At 46.1% G+C, this 17,180-nt stretch overlaps 1 protein-coding gene across 8 annotated transcripts in view; it reads right to left on the bottom strand.

The window, feature by feature from the left end:
• Positions 1 to 17,180, bottom strand: part of TRAF2 (TNF receptor associated factor 2) — a 1,562,837-nt gene that overhangs the window by 109,802 nt on the left and 1,435,855 nt on the right. The gene's annotated exons all lie outside the window — the stretch shown is intronic.

Genomic DNA, 17,180 nt, shown 5'->3' with positions numbered 1-17,180 from the left:
CCACCAAAGTCTTTGAAGAGTAAATAGTACTATCTAGAAATTCCCCTATGCTCCAATGGCTGCCTAATAGAACCTACAAAATGACTTGGTAGCTACATATTTATAGAAAACAAAAGGAAGAACATGGACTGATATGCAAGAGACAGTGTTCACTGCCCACCAACGAGTATGACAAAATAAAAACGATGTGCTCTTAAACAGATGTTCATACTAGCAAAAGGCACCACTCAAAGAGAATATTTTCTTGTCAAAGTTAAAAATGTCTGTTTTCAGAACCTGATCTCCATGAAAACGTTTATATAATAACGAAATAAATAAAACGAGAGGCATTCATTTTTTGGCGATTTAGTGTCTCCTTCCAATCTCTGCAGGTAGGTACAGTAAACCGGAAAAAATAAAAGCGGCCACATTAAGAAAGCTCAGAATATGGGATCTGTATGTATGCTTGTACCTTTGTGTGCCGGCTGAGACCTTTACCAGTCTATCATCAACTGCCACACACAGTTCACTAACGTTTATCCTCACCTGCTGCAGTTGTAGCACAGTATTTGCTTATTATGTACTGCAGCGTGGTGTGAGGGGTCAGAAATGCGAGACAGGCACAAAGGTAACGTTTCATCAAAGTTTGCCATTTATTCAAAGTAAAACAAATGTTTTTTTATAAATGCTTAACTTTCCATAATCCAACAGGGAGGTCCCTACCTAGCAAACTAATACTAAAGAAAAATGACCTAGTGTCCAAAATACCTTTGGCCCTCACACTAATATACACAATCAAATTATATAAGGAAAATATGTCTGACATTTGGTTCAACAAACCAGTTTTGTAATACAAACTCAAAGGTTCTTGAAAGTATTCCTTGCGACCAGTGTTGTATTCCCTTCCCCTGGATCAATTCAGGAATATTCAGATGATAGTTCTGTTTCAACGAATCTCCTTTCAAAGAATTAGAAAAGTCTTATCAACCACAACGTCTTTCTTAGAGAAAAAACAAATGTTCTTTTCACCATAGATGGTTGTCACTCCACACAATTCAATATCTTCCAAAATATCTCTTTTGCAAGGGAAGATGAACTTTCTCCCCTAAAACAGAGGTTCCAAAACGAAATGCAACTGTTATGTTATATGACACTTTCTTCAAAAGAAAATGTCTTCTTGTCAAGGTAGCACAATGACATGCATTACTTACCGTAATAGCATTTCTGATGATTGTATCTGCTTAGATTCACATGCTGTGTATATAGTCCGACATCCAGTGGTAACCGCAAAATTTTGCATCTTGTCTTTCGGGGACCGAAAGGGAACATGGCATAGGCGTGTCTGTAACACTATCCCTATCGTGACATGTAGTGGACCCAAAATCCCTCACGCGCCGAGGTCCCTGCGATTGCATTTCTTCTGCCATGAGGGAGCCCAAGGCTAAAGTGAGTGAGTATATAAAGAGAGAAAGTAATAAGACGTCTATGTTCCTTCCACCCCGAGCGGGGTGGTAGGGAGGGCGCATGTGAATCTAAGCAGATACAATCATCAGAAATGCTATTACGGTAAGTAATGCATGTCTTCTGATGCTTGTTAATCTGCTTAGAATCACGGGCTGTGCATAAACTAGCGAGCATTACCCGGAGTTGGAGGTGGGTTGTGAGAAGGAACAGTAGAGAAAAGATGTCTTAGTACTGCTTGTCCCACCTGAGAATCAGACCTAGAAAGAGTGTCTAGGCAATAGTGTTTCGTAAAAGTGTGTACAGAACTCCAGGTTGCCGCTTTGCAAATGGACTCGAGGGGAACATTTGCAATGAATGCTATGGATGCCCCAGTGCCTCGAGTAGAATGTGCTCTAGGCTTGAAGGGCAGTTCTCGCTTAGCAAGAGTGTAACATAGTGTGATGCATTTGACAATCTACCTTGAGATAGCTGATTAAGAGACAGGATCACCTTCTCTACCAGCAGCCACTGAAACGACAAAATTGGTTTGTTTTCCTCAGTGGTTTAGTTTTTTCCAGGTAGAACATGTAGTCCTGTGCACATCCAGTGTGTGTAGGGTTCTTTAGGCCATGCTAGTTGGATTCTGGAAAAAGGTAGGTAGTTCAATGGACTGGTTCACATGGAACTTCGATATGAATTTAGGCACAAATCTGGGGTTCGTGCGCAGAACTACCTTATCTTTCTGGACTGTAACAAACGGGTCTAGAACAGAAAGTGCCTTTAGTTTGCCAACTCTTCTGATAGAAGTGATAGCTACTAGGAAGGCCGTTTTATAAATCAGGTCTTTCAGACTTGCTTGATGCATAGGCTCAAAGGGAGCTCCCATGAGCCTGGTCAAAACCACATTTAGGTCCCATCCAGGAGCTGGTTGAGAAATGGGAGGATAAATCCTCTTAACCCCTTCCATAAAGGCCTTAATCACCGGTATCTTACACCACAACACTTTTTATTGTGATGTGGTGTAGGCTGACAGAGCAGCCAGATGAACCTTTAGGGAATTGAAGACTAACCCAGACTAACCCATCCAACAGATGGGTTAGGTACAGCACAATGTGTGTGGGTGGACGCCCTTGGAATTGCACCAGATGACAAAATGTTTCCATTTTCTGGCATAGCAATAACGTGTGTTCGGTTTCCTAACTTCCCTGAGTATGCCCATTCACCTCTGAGGGAGCTGTAGGTGTCCAAACTCTATGACTTCAGGAGCCAAGCTGCTAAATTCAGAGTTTGTGGGCATGGGTGTAGGGTCTTCCCCCTGTCCTGAGACAACATGTTGTACGGGCAGGGTAGTTTCTTGTGCACTATTTTGTTGCGCAGGGGAGTCGGGGGGGGGGGGATAGCGTAGACAAATTTCACTGACCATGTTATCCGGAGACCGTTCCACTTGGATCGGTTCTGGGGTTACCTGGAGGCGTAGTCTTGGCATTGGGCGTTCTCCTGAGTAGCGAACAGGTCGATCTCTGGGAAACCCCATTCTGCGAAGACGTTGGACACAATGTCTTCATGTAGCCGCCATTTGTATTCTTCGGGCAGAGGAAAATCTCTGCTGAGCACGTCTGCCAGAAAATTGAGACAACAGAAATATCTTGTGTTTGAGAGCCCATATCCAAATGTTTTGGGACAGCTTGGATAGTTCTGGAGAGTGAGTGCCCCCCTGTTTGTTCAGGTAATACATGGCTCTAGTGCTGTCCGTTAGAATCAGCGCTGTCTTCCCTTGTAGTTGCACCTGAAAGGCCTTCAAAGCCTTGAACACTGCTAATAGCTCCAGTAAGTTTATATGGTTGGACGCTACTTGAGGGGACCACACTCTGTGCCCTGTCTGTTGAAGCAGGTGAGCCCCCGACCCCGCGAGAGATGCATCTGTAGTGCGAGTGGCTTCCACTGCAGGGGTGGTCAAGGTCTTCCCCTTCACGAGGTTTTCTCTTGACCACCACTGCAGAGACAGAATGAGGGCTGGCGAGACAATTACTAGATCTTCCCATTGTCCGCTGGCCTGACATTACTGGCTGTTGAGCCACTCTTGCATGGGACGCATGCGCAGCCGCACGTAGGGAACCAAGAATATGCACGACGCCATCATTCCTAGCAAGTGCATGGCTTTGCGCACCGTCACCTCCCGACTGGCCACATATTGAGGAATCTGAAAAAGCATGTTCTGAAGATTCTCGTTGGAGGGGAAGACGAGACCGTCTTCCGTCCGAATTAGAGCTTCCAGAAATTGTTTTGTTTGACTGGGGACTAGACTGGATTTCTTTTCGTTGATTGAGAAACCCATACTGAAGAGAAGATCTACTTTTTTTTGGGTGTTCGAAAAACATGTGTCGAATGAGTGCCCCGTGATGAGCCAGTCATCGAGGTAAAAGTAAACTGGGACGGACAGTCTGCGCAGGTGTGCTGCAGCCACTGACAGGACTTTGGTAAACACCCTTGGCACCAAGGCGATGCCGAAGGGGAGTACCTTGAATTGGTAATGCCTGTCCTCTATCATGAACCTTAGATATTTTCTGTGCGCTGCAACATTGAAATATGAAAGTATGCATCTTTCATGTCCAATGTTGCCATGTAGTCCCCCTGTTTCAGCAATGGGATTACCTCCTGTAGTATTACCATGCAAAACTTCTGGGGTTTTATGAACTTGTTCACTGGGTGCAGGTCTACAACAGGGCGCATGGTGAGGTCCTTTTTGGGTACAAGGAAGTACACTGAATAAATACCCTAGTTTACCTGAAGAATAGGGACGGCTTCTATAGCGTCCTTTCCCAGCAGTGCTTCCACCACTTGATTCAGGATCTCCAGATGGTCCGGTGAAAACCGCCGTGAGCGCGGCAGTCTATATTGTGGAGGTCGGGAAAATTCCACGCAGTACCCGTGGGCGACCGTCTTTATGACCCACTGGTCTGAAGTTATCCCCTCCCATGCCATGTGGAAAGATGTTAATCGCCCCCCCCCCGACTGGGGTGACATGGGAGGGGACCTGTATCTGGTGGTCATTTCTGACCAGAGGCTGCGGCTTCTCTGGGATTGGGGCCTCTACCTCTGACTTTGCCGCGTTTCGGACCCCTTGAAGGGTAGTATGCGGGGCTTGCAGAAGTTTGTCCTGTGTTGAAGTTCCCTGTGCCATAGTTGTTTTGGCCAGCTTGGGCTTGCCTTCGAAAGTACCGCAGAGAGTTATTACCTCTCTGGGGGGAAGGTTTCAGTGTGATCTGTTGCAGAGCCTTAAGAGTCTCATGCTCTTTTTTAGCTGTTTCCAAGGCCTCACCCACTGCTTTCCCGAAGACGTTATATTCCTCAATGGGCTTATTGATGAGGGAGGCTTGTGTTTCCGGTTTAAAACCTGAAGTATGCAGCCAAGCGTGTCTTTTAAGTAGGGTCCCTTGGGCCAGAGACCTGCCTGCTGTTTCAGCCGTGTCCAGGGTGTTTTTGATCACATTCTGGTTAACTTGTCTTCCCTCAATTACAATGGAGAGAAGCTTGGATTTGGCAAGTTCAGGAACCTTTTGGAGGCCTTCCTGGAGCAGGTTCCACTGAACGTCAGCATAGCTTGCCAAAAGTGTGGTATTATTAGCAATCCGCGTAGTGTATGTGGCAGCCAAAGTTACTCGTTTGCCTAGAGCATAGTCTTTTGGATTCCTTGTCCGGAGGTGCTTCCCCTGTGGCAAGGGGTACCCCTGCCTTTTCCGGGTGGTGTCACTACCAACGAATCTGGGATGGCGTGCCCTCTAATGTATAGGGTGTCGGAAGGAGAAGGGCGAAATAGTTTTTTCACTCTTGGGTTCACTGCCCGAGTTTGAGCTGGTGATACCAATGAGGGGGCCAACCTTCTCTTGATAGAATTAAGGAGGGGGGTGGCTTGTCTAGATGGAGGCTTCTCCTTAAGGATATCCTCTACAAAATCCTGCTCAGGCACAGCCTCTTGAGTGGAGATTTGAAAGTGTTCAGCTGCTTTTTTCAACATGGAGTTGAAGGCCATTTGGTCATCTACAGGTGATGCCTGGCGAGCCGGAGTGGACAGAGGAGAATCCAGGCACAAAACATCAGTGTCCTGATCTTGATGTGTCCATGAGTCTGTTCCTTCCTGCTGGGTTTCTTCCCAGTTGTCTGTGGTACCCTGCTGTTCCTCCTCAAATGAAGCTTCTTCCTCTTCATTATAAATGTCCCTATATGTGTCCATGCGGACAATGTCTTCCTGGATGGGGACAGAAGGCTGATCTTCTTGAAAATGAGAAAAAAAATTGAGGTTCGGCTCTTCCCGAGACCTTTTCGGGGATGGATGATCAGAAAAACATATAATCTTCTCCAGCCGATCCATACACCCTTCTGCCCCACAGGTGGAAAAAAGTTATTTTCTGCCCTACGGCGCCGAAAAGAGTCTCTTAGGGTGTCGGAAAGAGGCTCTTGACTGTCTTCATACATATCATAAGAATCGGGATCCCAAACCGCATCCGAAGATTTTTCTGCGGCGTGTCCCATGACTTTAGGCGGAACTGGGGTAAGACCCACTGCAGCCGTAATTCTTTCGATGCAGTCTTCGATAATCGCCGAATCGGCGTGAGATAGTTGCTCCGATGGTCTATCGGTAGGTGTTTTACCTTCCGTGGCGCTAGAGGGCCTAACGGTTGGTTTCTCAGATAGAGGCCTAGTCGTAGTTTTCGGGCCTACCGCAGCCTACGGGACCGTCGTAGCATCAGTTTTCCGCGCTTCGACGTGTGAAGTTTTAGGAGTAGCGCCCTTACTAAATTTTGGTTGCCCAGTTGCAAGACCCTGCTGTGGATGCGGGGAAGGCTTTGGATCTGAGTGATCCGAGGAAACCGTCAAAATTTTTGGCGGTGCTGTTGGTGCTTTCACCTTTTTTGACAAAGACGTTGAAAACGGTGTAGGGGTTGTTTTCTTAGTGTGATGCGTTTGTATGCCCCTGTCGCCGGGTGTTGTCCCTGAAGCAAGACCAGAGTCAGGCCTTAAAGGGACGGGGAAGGGCGTGGCGGACCTAGAAGTGTCCGCCTCGAGGTCTATAACATCTGCAACTGATGTTTGGTCATCCGAGGTGCCCCTGTCACTCTCAGCAGGTGTGGTGGTTGGGGGAGGGGTTTCGTCCTTCCAAGGGTATCTGACCCTACGCTTAGGGCAGAATCTAAAAGGAGTCCTTTCCATAGCCAAAGGGAAAGATGACCAGACCAAAAGGGTAAAGAGGGGAAAGGAGGAAAGACATACCGACAAAATGTCCACCCCGGCCCCACTCTCCCTACTGTACAGGTCGGCCAGAGGGCCCGACCACATGGAAAATCCAGCCGCCGGATCTTAGGCACCGAAATCCACAGCCATACACGAATCCCTCGCAGTCTTCGTCGAAGATGGTCTTGTGACTGAAGTGACTTTACGGGGAATAACCGACAAGTCGGTATAAGATAAACAATGTCTCTTCGGTAAGGGGCAACCAGTTAACTGGGCGGAAAAAAACAATCTGAGGGACCTCGTGCGTGAGGGATTTTGGGTACACTACACGTCACGGTAGGGATAGTGTTACAGACATGCCTATGCCGACGTCCCCTTTCGGTCCCCGAAAGACAAGATGCAATACTCTGCAGTTACCACTGGATGTCGGACTATATGCACAGCATGTAAATCTAAGCAGATTAACAAGCATCATAATTCATCATAAAATAAAATACTTGTCAGAATAGCAAAAAGCAACTTTCTTTTAGAGTCTACTGCTTATCAATAAATGATAAAGTACAAAAACTCTCTTCATTCAACAGAAGTTCTTTCCACATATATTGCTGACACAAGTATAGCAAACCAGCATCTTATTTCTTGGTCCACTCACCTGTCAGGACTAACAATTATAAGCATGTTCCGGGTATACTGGCCTGCAAGGAAGAAATCACTTAATTCAAACTTGATGGTATGATTGGTTCGAATATTGGCCACACCAATCCTTTGGTATGGTTTCCCAATCTCTTGGCTGTTGACAGGGTGAGATATATGTTTTCCCAAAATTATATCTCTCAAAATGGTTTTTATACTTCATTTGCTTTCTTAAGGTGGTTTCCTAACTTCTTGGCTGATGGTAATGCTGCTTGTGAACATTTCACAGTGTTTGTCATAATACATATTTCTCATAGCCTCTTCACTGTAGGTAGTATTGGTTTGAGGTTTCCTTCACTGTTATTTTATAATGCCTTTTGACAGCCTCTTGGCTGTGGGTAATGTTGTTCACAAACATTCCCCTCTTGTATTCCCTTATGAGGAAAATTACTTTCTTCTTTGCCACTGTTTTGATTACGTTCTGCTTTGTTTTATCAATAGTTTGGTATTCAAAACTCGGTTTCTGTAATAGTCTTGGAGCACAGAGCGCACTGGCATTAGCATTACTTCTCTGCCAACTCACTGGTTCTCTGAGGGAGCTCCTGTTGGCTCTTCGCAGCGGTGGTCCTGTTTCCGGTCGGCTTACTTCTGCGTGACTCTGGTAAGTGATGCAGCGGTCTATGGGAGCGAAGACCGCCGCATCTTCCGCTATGATGCCAGTCTGCCGCACGTTGTTCGGGAAGCCCATCTTCTAACCTGGGCTTCCTTTTAGTATGCTTTCTTCTGCTGTACGTACTCCGCAGTCTTCCTTGTTTTACCTTGTTGGGCTGACTCCTGCAAGCAGGCTTCTCTCCTTGGCTGCCTTTGCACCTTGCATGATGGCAGTTTCCCCAGCTAAGCTTCCCCTCTGCATCAACTGCTCACGACTTATTAATCTGCTTCACCTTCACCATCACCCTCCAGCGGGATTTCATGTCAGGTTTTAAATATCCCACTCTGGTGTTTCAATTGGCAACAACTAGACCGCATCTTTGAGTATTCACCATTCTGATTTTTAATTGCCTCTAAGCATTGTGGGATTAGAAGTCCATAGAAAAAGGTTTAACATGAAGTTATTCCATTTTACAATTAGCCATTGTCAATTTTGGAATTCTAGGTAAGGAGATCCCTACTGTCTCCCAGCATGAATCTCTTCACCCCTGATCTTCCCACATGAAACCACCGCCAGGGTCAGGATCAGGTAGCGGCTGCCTTTCCCTGGCCACAGGAGAGGAAGCCTATAATGGGTTCCTAGTCATAATCTCATGGGATTCCTCACAGTGGGTGTTGTGAAGCCAGGTGTGCTAATTATACACACAACACATATGAGGAACATATTGGGTATCATCAACTGAACACAAGTTAAGTCATCACAGGGTCATAATCACATGTGTGTTGTTTATATAATATGTATTCAATACAAAATATTCCCATTTCAATACTCAAAAGCAATTTCATCAACAAATAGGTGGATGGATTACAAATACAGTATCTGTACCAAAGTGCTGAAGGGGTTAGTAAGTGTGCAGTGTCATCAGATTTGAACATCTGCTGTACACTACAATACAGCCCAACAATATTAAAAGCTGTACATCTGGTGATGGGCGTCCATGTAACAAACTTTAACACAACTCAGACGCAGATTTCATAAAAGGACCCATGGTCATACATCACCTGAATCAATTTGAAAGTAGAAACAATTAGTCTCTACCCCTGTGTGAGTTTGTCGATCAAAAATGTCAGTTAATGGCATGTTCTAAACAACATAATCTGTCAACACTGTTTTGCCCGTAATAAGGGTACAGTGAAGAGAGTCCTGTCCCTTTATGCCATCCACTCATACTTCATCAGGACCACATTTTCTCACACTAGCCAATGTGCCCCCTTGAGTGAACTAGACAACAAACTTGGCCATATGAAAAACATCACAAACACCTCATCGTTACAATTAAATATGCCCCTCGAAATAACACCAAAATAGAAATTCAAAACACTTTCCTTCACTTACTGTACCATGTTCGGTAAGGTAGCAATTCCACTTTGGAAATTTGCGCAGTGTCAATTTTCATTGGCAAGTGTAACCAATCCAACCTTGCATTTCAACATTCATTCATAAATGATCCAATGACACCACATTTAAGCCCAGTATCACCATCTGTAAATGGGTGCCTCTCTACAGAACGAGTCAGATCTCACATATCTCTCACTATATGGTCCAGTGTGCTAACCTATTGCATGCACTTATCAGTGCTCGCCATTTCATAATAAGGCTACTAGTTCGAATGACTGCCACCCGGTAAAATGCTGTCTGGTTCCTCGATTCAAACTGTGTACAACGGATTAATCCATTGTAAAGAAAAAATAAAATACACATCACATCGGTGCACAGCTACTTATGCACTGTTTAACCAAAACTCAAGCATTATATGACCGGTAAATCAAAACTTTCGTTCGTTTTACCCTTTATCTTGGTTGATTATAAAAGGCTGGCCTTATATAGGTCACCCTTGTATTCTGTAAAGCGCATAGGTCATATCTTCATCTGACTAACAGGCACTCTCGAGACTACTTCCATCGCAGCTCAATCCAGAGTGCTCAAAGCCCCATCTCATCGGACGCCATTACTTATGTAAGGCATCTGCTATGTGGATCTGCAAGATATGTGCAATGTCATGACTCAATCAGGACATGTCCTTGAAGTCCTATCAAAGACTAAAGCGCTGCTTTCTCAATTCATGTAGGTGACTTCTGTGGAAAACAACAGGAGTGTAGCTAGAACACTGCTGCAGTGCCCAACTTAAAGAACACCAGTAAGTCAAATCTTCTACACACATACACTCAAAAAACACTTGCCACCAACACATTGGCACAGCAGAGTTTACTTGACACACTATTGCAAATGTAATCAAGATTGCATGAATCAAACAGGGAATTACATGATTTGTACTCCTAGTCCATAGTTCCCCTTCCTCCATACTGCATGGGCGTCCCTCGATAGGGACGGGAGAGGGAACTCTTTTCACCAGAATAAACCTTCTTCCCCTTTAAATTTAAAGGCGCGCGGGGGCGCGGCCCTGGGAGCATGCGCTCCCCTGACTCCACCCACCGGCGCTACTCCTCAGTCCCCATTGACGTGTCGACAATTTTAAGATTGCCTAATGGCACCAGGATTATTAGGGGAAGGATGGTGGGACGTATGGAGGACAGGGGACTATGGAGGGGACTATGGACTAGGAGTATGTTAGTCACTACGGTGAGTAACTATTATATCTCTTACGTCCCGTCCCTTTTCCTCCATACTGCATGGGCGATTATAACTGAATGTAGCCCGAGGGTGGAGAGGTGACCCTCCATAAGAAAACAAGTTCCTTAGAACCGCCTGTGCGAAAGCTGCATCAGACTTAGAACCCGCGTCCAAACAGTAGTGCTTCCAGAAAGCCGACGAGGTGGCCCAGGTGGCCACCCTGCTGATGACCTGCCGCGGGACCTTGGCTCTGACAGCGTGTGCATGCATGTTAGATGGAAGTGGTTTGTGCTGACCCTCATAGGCCTCCTTGATGGCCGAAACCATCCACCTTGCTATAGAGACCTTGGATGTCTGATACCTGGGTCTTAACCCCCCGGAAGGTAACAAATAGAGCGTCCGACTTGCAGAAACTCTTGGTCCTGTCCAGATAGAATTTCAGAGCGCATCTGACATTTAGACAGTGCAAGACCCTTTGAGCATCATCCTTAGGATCAGCAAAAAACATAGGTAACACCATCTCCTCATTTAGATAGAAAGAAGAGACTACTTTAGGTAGGAACGCAGGGTGGGTTCTCAGGACCACCTTGTCCTTGTGAAAGGAAGCATAGGGTTCGGATGCCACCAGTGCCTGTATCTCGCTGACCCTACAAGCAGAGGTGAGACCCACCAACAAAGCTGTTTTAATGGTGACCAGCCTGATGCCTGTGGATGCCACTGATTCGAAAAGTTTGTGTGCTAGGGCGCCCAATACTACAATGAGATCCCACACCGGGTGTGGCTTCTTGATGGGGGGGTAGAGTCTGGTGAGGTCCGCCAGATGTCGTTTAACCACCGGGTTGGAGGAGGAGAAGACCTCATCCTCAGAGGTCCTGTAGGCACCTATGGCTGCCAAGTAGGTGCAGCATGTGTCTATTTGCACCCCTTAGTGAGCGAGGTGTGCAGAGAAGGAGAGCACATTGTCCAGTGTGCACGAAAGGGGGGTCGATCTCCTTAGAGACCGCCCAGTGACAGAACCTAGCCAATTTACTCTTGTACTGGCTCCTAGTAGCCTTGCTCCTAGAGCCCTGATTGATGTCCATGTTAGCCTTTGACAAGCTCAGATGCTTCAGTGTCAGGAACCACGCTGCGAGGGCTAACGTCTGTGGAGCGGGGTGGATGACCGTGCCCCCCTTCTGTGAGAGAAGGTGAGCCGGGCCCAGCGGCAGGTGAATGGGTGGCCTGTCTGAGAAGCTCCGAGAACCATGGTCTCGGTGGCCACCACAGAGCTATCAGAATGATGCAGAGGTGACGTGAGTCTCTTATCTTGCGGTGTGGAAGGGAATGCATACGCTGTCATGCCATTCCATTTTATCTGTAATGCGTCACCCAGGGAGACGGGGCCCTGCCCCTGCCAGGCGCGAACTGCTGGCACTTGCTGTTGGACCAGGAGGCAAAGAGATCGACCCGTGGATGCCCCCAATCTGCTGAAGGTCCCGAGCAGGACCTGATAGTTCAATTGCCATTCCTAATTGTCCGCTAGGTGAGGTCCGGGTGGAGAGAAGGAGGAATGCTGAAAAAGCTCTGCTTCGGAGCCCCGCTCCTGATTCCATGTGGCTGCAAAGTGCAGCTGTAATCTCCTCATCTTGAGTCTCAAGTGGGGTACGGCCAGAAGGACCGCTAGCATGATACCCAATAAATGTTGGTACCACCAGGCCGAGGTCACCTCTCGGCTGAGGAAGTGACCTGCGGCCCTCTTTATGGTCATGATCTTGTCCTCCGAGGGGAAAAATCTCTCAGCGCTTGTGTCCCATATGAGACCCAGAAAGGTCAGGCTCTGTGTAGGCTGCAGCTGAGACTTCTTGAGGTCGATAGAAAATACCAGTTTGTGGAGTGTGATCATGAGGGTGGAGGAAGTGTGGTGAACCGCCTCCGGAGATCTCGCCCTGATCCAGTTGTCCAGGTACAGGAAGACGTGGTGGCCTTGGGCCCTGAGGAGGGCCGCCACTGCATTAGTCAGTCTGGTAAATACCCTGGAGGCTGAGTTGAGGCCAAAGGGTAGACATTGTATTGGAAATGGCAGCCCATGATCCTGAACCATAGAAAGGAGCGATGAGGCTGCCAAATCGGGACGTGCATATAAGCGTCCTTCATATCCATGGAGCACATCCAGTCTCCCCTGCACAGTGTCTCTGCAATGAGTGCTGGAGTAAGCATCTTGAATTTTTGAAGGGCGGGGGAGAAGTTGAGGGTGGAGACGTCCAAAACAACTTGGGGCGGGGGAAGAGGTTGAGGGTGGAGACGTCCAACACAACTCTCAGGCCAGCCTGGTTCTTCTTTTGCATGGTGAAAATCCTGGAGAAGAAGCCCAAGCCATGCTTGGAGGCTGGGACTTCTTCCACTGCCTGGCGTCTGCATTGACTAAGGTACAGTGAGGCTTTGGAATAAACCACCTTTCCGTACGCCTCCAAGATCTTCTCCTCCGCGCCTAGAAGCGCCGAGGACGAGGTGGCCGAGGTCGACTGAGATTTGGAGTAGAGTGATACCGCCGCGATCACTGAGGAGTGCGGTTAAGGATGTGCTGACAGCAAGAGTGGATCCCCCTCCAGTTGCCTATACTTGGCGTTGGGTTGAGGAAGCCCCAAATACTCAGGCCTTGGCTGAAGACGGCGTATCAGGGTCCTTCTCCAGTGTCCACCAGGGTGTATGGTTAGTGCAGAGCGGGTGGAGGAGTGCTGGCTGCTGAGGGCTGCAGTGTAGAAATCAGAGCCGGTGGCTTCTGCAGAGGCTGGTGTAGAACCATCTGAACTGTGAGAGGCAGGGGAGCCAGAATTGAAGGAGCCGGCAAGTGCACCAGGGGCTGCACGGGGGCCTGCGGCACTGGAGCCATACGAGAAATGACTATAGGCGCATGCAGAGGGGCTGCAGAGGGGCTAACCTGTTCTTCAGAGCGTGCTGTGTAAGCACGTCGTACGCGTTACAACCCTCCCAGCAGTGATCAGGGTCAAGGCAGCGGAGGCAGAGAGCGTGGGAGTCAGACGTAGGGAAGAGCCCCTTGCAAGCTGGACACCTGCTGAAGCCCACTGACGTCGACATGCACCGGGGAGAAGTGTGGCGCCAGAAGACCGAGTACCTGATTGACAAAAAGAAGATAGAAGACAAAAGACAGAAGAAAATATCCAGGGAAGAGCGTGTGGTATTACAAGGCCGAAGCCAAACCCATTAGTGCTGGTGAAATCAGCATGTTCCCATCGACGCAGAAAAGGGGACTGAGGAGTGACGCCGGTGGGCAGAGTCAGGGGAGCACATGCTCCCAGGGATGTGCCCCGTGCGCCTCTAAACTTAAAGGGGAAGAAGGTTTTTTCTGGTGAAAAAGGTTCCATCTCGCGTCCGCACATGCAGTATGGAGGAAAGGCGATGGGATGTATGAGTAAAATATATACATGAATGCTTTCAAAAGAGTTTTGGGGAAAACGTGTTCTATGTTCTTGGTAGCAGTGAATTCCATTCTATACATACATTGAGGCCTCTATCAACAGTATTGAGCTTCCTAAACATCTTTGTTCTATTAGCCTCGCTGGGAGAGCAAGGATTAAGAACCTGAATCACAATGAAGGCATTTTTCCATTTATTAGATGTTTTACTCTCACTCATCCCCAACTGGTAAACTAAAAACTCATAGTAAACATGCAAAAAAACCTATTTTCTGAAATATGCCTCTAGTGTGTTAGGCTTGCAAATATCAGCCCCCTTCTTCTAAAATGGGGATATGTCTAAGGAAGTTCATTGAGGTCGTCTTGCACCGGTGGACTGAGATCTTGTTCTGTGGGACCAAATCCTTCAAATGTCATAAGCTTTAGGAACTCATGAAACTATCCATCCATTGGCAGTTTTATTCCCCATTCAAAGTTTACCATAGGCTACATAAAGGGGGCCAGACCACCTCAAAGAATGTGTACATTCTGTGTACAATTTCAAGGTTCAGCACACATCTGAATGCGGTATGGGATTAAACACAGGATGAAATACCTCTTGAAAGTCAAACTACTTTTGGAAGAAAATCATACCGTTTGAAGTTCAATCTTGACCCTGTAGAAAATTACGAATGGCTCTTTAGGGGAAAGCTTGTACTTTATTGAGTCGGCACCCAACCAGTCTCACACCCCCTTTTACAAATACCCCAGGTCACAATGGACCCTGAACCAGGCCGGTTGGTGAAAATACAATATTCATTTATTTTTAAAATTCACAAAAAAAAAATCACACAAATTTTAATATTGGGCAGCAATCACCAATGGGGTGATAATAACAATGGAAGAAATGCACTTAGTTAACCTTCTAGTATAACATATCCAAAGCACAAATAAATAGGAGCGCTTTTTGAATTAGTATAGATAGCACCCAAGTTAAGGTTTCCCTCTGCAATGTTCCCTCAACCCATAAATAATTGAATTCTGAGTGGATTGAAAGAAGCAGCGGGTAGTCAGGGATAAGAGGCAGCCAACAGAATCCAAATCTGACCGTACCTCACAAAATAAGAGGCAAAGTCCTAAAATGACACTTGGATTTTGACAAATAATTAATTATATGGATGTTTAAATAAGGATATATATATGTTTTATCACAGTATTAGGGATGTTATATCACTATCAACCATAAGGTAAGGTATCACAAAAGCATACAGTTCACAAAACAGATTGAAATTGAAAACCCAGTGCAGCCGAATTCACACATGGAAAAGTTGCATTTTTTCTAGTTTACAGTTTTGAATGCCAAAACGTTTTTTTTTCTCAAAAAACGGGTGAAAAACACTGAATCTGAATGCATTTTTTGGGCAGGGTGACAGATGCACTGCACAGTGACAATACTGAAGTGAAAGGAGGGCTATAGCTGGTGAATTGAGAGAGCTTCGAAAGGTAGAATGAAGTTCATTTTAAGGAAAATAGAGCAGTTCAAAAGAGAAAATCGGTTTTAACAATTTTTATTTTTTTTACATTTATAAAGCGCTCACACAGCCCGCAGGCATCGAGGCGCTGTTACAAGAATTGTTTTTTTTTTTTCTTAGTTGCGTAATTGTGTTTTTTTTTGTGTGTCTTAGTTACGTATTTATAACGCGCTTAAACACGCCGAGGTTTCTAAGCGCGGACCCGGGGATCGAACCTGTGTTGCTTTGTGTCGTCTTGCTTCCAAGACGCGCACGCTGCCGCTGAGCTATCCTCCCGGGACAACAAAGGCAAAGTTTACTTAAACTAATTTATCTAGATTATATTGTTAAAGAAAGCCACGGTACGTTCAAAGATTGATTCGCAATGTCAACCGTTTCCCGCCGGGTGCTGATTTATGTGGGAATTAATTTAGATTAATGAATTACAAAATGAGGTGAATGAAAGAATTGTGTTAACACTAGGAAACAAGAACAGGAAGCACAGAAAATTAGAACAGTCTATACAAGTTATCAGGGTATGGATTAGGTTGCTTAGAGTGGCACAAAGACAAAAGTCAAGATGGGGTAGATTATGTGTTATGGGACGGAGGATACTCACAGTCCGCTCTTAAATGTGGGATTAGGAAAAGCCAACCAGGCTTTGGACTCAAGGGCTCGGGTCACAAGGTAGCGGCAGACTCTCCTAGCAGTACAACAGCTGGGCCTGACTGGTCACCGGATAATCAGGACAGCTGGATGGCAGGGTTGCATCAGGCATGCAGTTAGTGGGCAAAAAGCCAGGCTGGTCTCAGGATGCTTGCCAAAAGAATTCCACAGCTTTTCCATTTGGTTATTGGGATTTTTAGTGGGATTTCTGGATTGAGGCCTTGCTGCGATGGTCAGCAATGCTTTGGCCTAGCAGTGGAATCTGGAACCAGCTATGCTTTGGCCTTGCAGTGGAATCTGGAATCAGCTATGCTTTGGCTTTGCAGTGGGATCTGGAATCTGGCAAGATGAATGTAGAAGATCAGGAACGCAGGCGCAGGAAATTCAGGAAAGAGTGTGTGTCTAGAGTTCCATCAGCCACCCTTTTTATAGAGCATGGTGACATCATAGAATTATATGGTAGGGCTGGCTCAGCTAAGCAGTCCTCTAAAAAATTAGTCAGTGGTGATAGTTGCCGCCTTCCTATCAGCTGGTTGGGTTTCAGGGGCATGATGTCAGAATTATGATGTCAGTTTAACAATGTCCAGAACCTCCCACAGTTACTTTAGCTAAAATCCAGTTTTGTCATAAATGGCACATTTGTACAGTTAGGGCCTCTTAACAAATTACATAAGCAGGTTACATATTTTATGCAGAACATCCCAGTCCAACTCTCCAGTTTGTGAGACATTGTTTCGCCCTTCTAATACTTTTTAGTCATTTTTAGTGTGAAACATTTGGCCTAAAATTCTTTAACTTTTTACACATGTGTATGGATCATAATTAGGCATATCAGTATTGATTTTCACATTGGTATCAGGTACACTTTCCGTAGAATACCCAATTCTCTGCCATTTCTGTTCCCAAGGTGGCAGAGAAGGCTACAACGTCTTAAATTAAAATCCACAAAATTACATTAAAACTGTTAACTTTTTACGTTCCTTCGAATTTCTGTTGCAAAAATTACCATTTTCAAAGTTTCATAATAAAATAGTCTTTTGAAAC

The sequence above is a fragment of the Ambystoma mexicanum genome, chromosome 8 (genome assembly GCF_040938575.1).
Source record: "Ambystoma mexicanum isolate Mex_15411 chromosome 8, UKY_AmexF1_1, whole genome shotgun sequence".
NCBI classification, from domain to species: Eukaryota; Metazoa; Chordata; class Amphibia; order Caudata; family Ambystomatidae; genus Ambystoma; species Ambystoma mexicanum.
This window is presented reverse-complemented; position numbering and strand designations above follow the sequence as displayed.